The sequence below is a fragment of the Mustela erminea genome, chromosome 12 (genome assembly GCF_009829155.1).
Source record: "Mustela erminea isolate mMusErm1 chromosome 12, mMusErm1.Pri, whole genome shotgun sequence".
Lineage (NCBI taxonomy): Eukaryota > Metazoa > Chordata > Mammalia > Carnivora > Mustelidae > Mustela > Mustela erminea.
The window spans coordinates 7,081,334-7,087,333 of NC_045625.1; positions in this window are offsets into that span (position 1 = coordinate 7,081,334).

Sequence of the window (6,000 nt, forward strand, 5' to 3'; positions counted from 1 at the left end):
CCCCGCCAACTCCCCCTGCTTCCCATCCTAGGCAACTACTAATCTGCTTTCTGTCTCTATAGATTTGCCTGTTCTGGATATTTCTATAAATGGAATCAGGCAATATGTCCCAGTCCTCTTCCAATAGCCCCAAGCTCACTGGGTGCTGGAGCGACTGAGTACCAGGTATCAGGATGAACAGCGCAGGCTTTGTTGTTAGATAGACTCGGGCCTAAAACTCGGCTCTGTCACTCAGTAGCTCTCTATCTGGGGGAGGTGGCTTCCTCTCTCTGGGCCTCAGGTTTCTGATCTGTAAAATGGGCATTTCTCACAAAGCCGTAGGGATCCTAAAAAGTGTTCAGCCCAGCACCCGTACTGACGTATAGTGGTTGTTGACTGGCTTACGATGATCCATGCATCTAGTTATCCCTTTACTGGGACATTTAATAAAGTTTAGCACTTTCTAAGACTCGGGCATTGCTCTAGGTGCCAGGGACAGAGCAATGAACAGGAGGTGATCCCTGCCGGGAAAAGGCACACGTGCTAGTGGGCAAATAAGACAGCGGGTGAGGCGAGGCTTACAGCGCAGTATGGGTGATGAAGACAAGAGCATAGTCATGGGATGAGACACCCCAGGTGGTTGGAGGTCGCCTTCGTTGGGAAAGCTTCCCTGTCCTGTCACCATCTCCTGGAGAGGAACTTTTAAAGAAAACTCTACACCCAACATCGGGTTTGAACTCACGACCCCGCGATCAAGAGTCACATGCTCTACCCACGGAGCCAGCCAGGAACATTATCTTTTATAAACTAGAACATGCTATGCAGGATGCAGGGGTTCTTAGGGTCCCCTCTGGGAGGGGACGAAGGCCTGGCTTCGTTATCTTCTGCGAATGGGGACATGCCAGGTTGGCAATTCATTTATGAAGGCAGCCCACTCGGTTACCAGCATGTAAGGAGCCCGGCCGCTCTTCTGCTCTTAGAGAACTCTCTGCATCGGTAGGGCCTGGCCCGGGGAGGCACGATGACCTGGGACAGGGCTCTTTAGTCCCTCCCAGGCCACCCTGAAACAGGGATCGATAGCAGCATTCGGGGACAGGACTCCAGGGTTGGAAATATCGTGCCCAGAGCTACAACCTGACTCGCGCGCCCCCAGCCGGGTCCCTGGGCACTTGTCTGCCCTGCTTCAAGTCTTGGGCCTATTTCTGAAGCACAGAGGCCAGGCTGCCTCAGGAAGTCTCTTCTGGCTTCCTTCACTGTACCCACTCCAAGCAACGTGGGCTGCTTTGTATCTAGAACCTCAGCTGACTGGCTACACTCACGCATTCGGGCGCTCTAGTTGTCTTTCACCCAAGTGTGTCCCAACACTTGTTTGTTTCATCCGTCCGTCCATCCACCTATTCATCTAATTATTACTCCAGCAAGGCACCCGCCCATTCACTCATTCCTTCAACAGGTGTTTACTGAGCATGTCCTCTGTCCTGGGCACAGTGTTTGGTACAATGACAGTTCTGGGGCATAGAGCAGGCTTAATGGGCAGTGTGACAACTTTGTCACCTCCTTCCTGAAGTGCTGGACTTTTTTTTTTTTTTTTTAGGTTTTATTTATTTATTTGAGAGACAGAGCAAGTGAGCACACAGAGGGAGAGGGAGAGAAAGAGAGAGAAGCAGACTCCCTGCCAAGTAGGGAGCCCGACACGGGGCTTGATCCCAGGACTCTGGGATCACGACCTAAGCCGAAGGCAAGATGCCCAACAGACTGAGCCATCCAGGCGCCCCTGTGTTGGTCTTAATAAGGCAGAAGGTAGGGGCGCCTGGGTGGCTCAGTGGGTTAAAGCCTCTGCCTTCGGCTCAGGTCATGATCTCAGGGTTCTGGGATCGAGCCCCACATCAGGCTCTCTGCTCAGCGGGGAGCCTGCTTCCTCCCTTCTCTCTCTCTGTCTCCCTCTCTGCCTACTTGTGATCTCTGTCAAATAAATAAATAAAATCTAAAAAAAAAAAAAAAAAAGGCAGAAGGTAGAGCAGAAGTTACAACAGCTGAATGCCTGCAGGAGCCTGAACTACTATCTGTGTGTGTGCGTCTGTGTGGGTGTTTGTGTGTTAGAAGGCAATGATAAAATCTTACTGCAAGCAAACACAAGGTGTGTGTTTGGACCCTCCCAACACCACAACCGTCTCTAAGGAGGCAGGACAGGCCTAATGGCCCCATTTCACAGAGGTAATAACTAGAGTTGAGTTCAGTCTATTGGTATTCATTTGCCCAAGGTAATGCTGCCTCTTCCAGAAGATTCCTCAGATCCTGTTGGAATGAACTGTTTGGTCTTCTATAATCTCCAATAACTCTGCTAATATGTCAGTTAGAGAGTTTTCCTGCTCCTTTCATGGGGGCTGGCTGGCTGTTTGCGTGCCTGTCCCCTTGTCCCCTGGATGGATACTTCTGGAGAGGCAACAGCAGATGCTTCATCTTTCTCTTTGCCCTCCCCCCAGCCTCCAGCACAGAGTACACCTCAGATAGCCACTGAATATTACTCATTGCCAGGTGACCTTCCCGAGGTCAGCGGCCTGTCACAAGCACAGTTTGGGGCCCCGCTCTGCCATCTTCCAACCCCAGGCCACCACCAGCTGCCACCTGCAAAGCAGCAGTAGTAAGTAGCTCAGTGGGTCTCCCGCCATCCAGCTTGTCCCATCCCCCGCCCCACCCCCACTCTTGACACAACAGCCTCCACAAACCTTTAAAAATGTAAATCTGAACTTGTCAGACCCTCCAGGATCCCCACTGTGTTTAGGATAAAATCCCAAATCCTCCCAGGGTCCGACGGGCCGGCAGGGTCAACCCCAGCTTTATCGGGCACTTCCTCTTCCTGTCCGATCTCCCGCCTCGCTCAATGGGTTCCCTTCTCACTCTCCCGGTGCTGTCTTGCTCGTCAGCTTTGGGGCGTGCCATGCCCTCTGCCTGGAACAGTGCCCGCCTCGGCGGCCCGCCGCCTTCACCTGACTTCCCGCTCCAGGGGGACTGGGGTTTCCTCCCCCCTTTCCCTCTCCCCGATAAGCCTTAGGGGGGGACACTGCCCATGGCTGAATCCCCGACCAGCACACAGTAGGCATTCCAGAAATATCTTTCCAATGACTCGCGTGATAAGACCCTTCCTGGCTCCTCAGTTTCCCTGAGGATGAGGATGAGGCCAACTGACCCTTCTCTGCCCAGGACTGATGGCTTTAAATAGCTCTGACATACCCCGGAGGTGGAAAATGTAGATTAGACGGTAGAATGTGGCTTTCTGAGGAGGAGGCCCCGGGAGTTCCGGGAGTTCTGCCCGGGTGCAGAGACCACTCTGGCCAGCTCTGTCAAGGTTGTGTTCCTGTCAGACTGGACCAGGTCTGGGACTGGATTTCTAAGACGTGGGTGTCTCCTGGGTCCTACCACTTTGCGTGTGCCTTTCCACGAGTCCCGTCGGTATCTCTGCCCCGCTGAGTGAACGCTGGAAACCAGCAGCCAGTGAGTTCCAGCTCTGGCTTGGTCGCCTGCTGGCTATCGGCTACGAACTTCACTGCCTCTGGTCTCAGTTTCTTCATCTGTAAAGTGGAGCTGCTAACAGTATCCACTTCTCAGGACAGTGCACAGGCTATTGCCTTCAAAGGGCTTAGTTCTTGGCACTTCAAGTATTTGTTGTGGCCATTATTATTATTATTATTATTAGGTGGTTCATCCCGAGAGTTGGGACCTGATTAGCAGGGTTCTCTCTCCATGAAAACTTGACTTGAAGTACTGCTCCCCAGAAGCCATATATATATATTTTTTTCAATTTCTTGGAAGAAACTCCAAGAGGCGTACGTGATTCACATTTAAGCCAGCAGCAGATAATAACGGACACTCAGTGATGGGCGGGGTGGGGGGGGCGGCACTGTGCTAGGCTCCAGAGGCAAGAGTAGTAGGATCCACTTCTTGTCTGGTGAGAATAGACACACTGATGATCACAATCCTGTGGGTGCACGTGGACAGATGGGCAGAGGAGAGGATTTCAGTGCGGTGACAGGGGTCTGCTGAGTGTCTGGGGAACCCTGGGGTGGACGGACGACCACAGGATGTATGGGTGGAACGGCCGCACTCTACCGGCCAGGGGTGTGGGATTCCCTGGGAAAGGCAGGCTGAGCAGAGTGGGTAAGGAACTGGTATGTATTCCCCCAGCTGACAGAACCTTCTCTGCATCAGACCTGGCTGGGCTGGGGGTGGGGGGCACATCAGACCTAGACAGAGCCCCAACCCTCCAGAACCAGTGGTCTGTCCAGTGGAAGAGACAAGATAAACATTAATAGCATCCACGCCCCTCTCACCCTCCCCCTACTCCTCCAACCCCCACCCAGCCCCCTCCACGCGGAGCTGAGGTGTCCAGGAGCCCGCAGGAGATATCCTGGGAATCAAGCCCTTGTCCTTGGTCTGGGGAGAGGGCAGTCTCCAGATCCCTAGTGGGGGTGTGGTCTCTGGAGATGGCATCTTCAGCCTGGGGGCTGGGACTGCACGCCCTCCTCCCTTATCCCTGAGCAAAGCCTTTTAAGGGGGTGACCCCCTGACCTCCAGACTGTTCCCCCTCACCCTCTAGCTGGAAGCCCCTAGGGCAGCAGCTGAAAGAAAGAGGGCTCCGGAGGCCCTCAGGTATAGCTGCAGAGGGGAGGCCAGGGGTCGGCCTGGAAAAGCCTCTGGGGTCCCCTGGGCACTCCTGGGGAGCTCAGCCAAGGCCAGGGGGCCTGGGTCAGGTCCATGGGAGTGCAGCCCCGAGATGCGGGTGTCTGGCCCAGGACGAGGGAGGGGGCGATGAGCAAAGGGTTCGGCCTAGGGAGCAGGCAGGGCACTGGGACTCTAGGGTGCAGGGTGGGGGCGGGAGGACGAGGGGTCCGACCGGTGCAGGGGAGGGGGGCGCCCCCGGGGAGGGGCACGCTATGTCTTTAAGAGCTGCCTGAGCGCAGGTTGCAGCTGCCTGGCCAGCCCGAGAGACAGCGGAGATTCATTACCCGCCGACACAATGACCATTGATGGCCCCGTGGCGTTATTCAAATCCAGTACCAATTGCAGCCGAGCCCCTTTCTCCGCGCCAGGCCCGTATTGTTGGAGCGGCCCACTAAAAGCCCGCCCCGGCCCCGAGCCGCCAGAGGCGCCCGCTCGGGTTCAGCCCTACGCCTCGCCAGCCCGCCGGCTCCCAGCCCGGCTCCCCGGGCGCTGCAGGTGACCCGGCGGCGCATTCCAGCGCTCCCCGCCGCCCGGGCCACCGCCGCCACCGCTACCGCTGGCGCCCCGGCCGCGACTCAGCCACAGGGAAGCGGAGAGCGCCGGAGCCGGTGCGTGCGCGGGGCTGGGCGGGGGCGGGGACCCCACGAGTCCAGCAGCCCGCACCCCGGGCTCGGAGACCCGGCCTCGGGCCCCTGCTTTCCGGATTCCCGGCGAGCCCGGGGAGCGCAGGCTGGGGGCGGGGAGAAGGGAGTTGGGGTTCCCCGGGCCTGACAGAGGAGATTCCCCCGACTCAGGGCGGCGCAGAGACCCTACGCGGGCTACTCTAGGGACCCCGGGCCGCGATCGAAGGAGACACACGCCAGGGGCGATGGGGACCCCCACGCAGGGTCGGGATCCGCGTGCTTGTTCGTCCGCCTTACCGCGGGGATGGGCCGCGACTGCTGAGCGTCTGCGAGGTAGTCGGACGCGCAGCTCCGGAGATCTCCTGGTCCGGCGCTTTGAAGGAGCCAGGCGGAACCCCGCACGCAGGAAACCGGGGCCCCGAACTCGGGGGCTTCGCCACTGATTGTCCAAACGCAATTCTTGTACGAGTCTGCGGCCAACCGAGAATTGTGGCTGGACATCTGTGGCTGAGCTCCGGGCGCAACAGGGGCGGAAGCCGCAGGGACCAAGCTCGGCACCGGCGAGACCCCTCGGGGGAGGCGGCTGGCTGGCCCCAGCGCGACGATCGCGGCCCCAGCCGGGCGCGCAAAGGAGGGACGCCGGTCCCTGCCACCAGCGCCGCCATCCTCATCCTCGTCG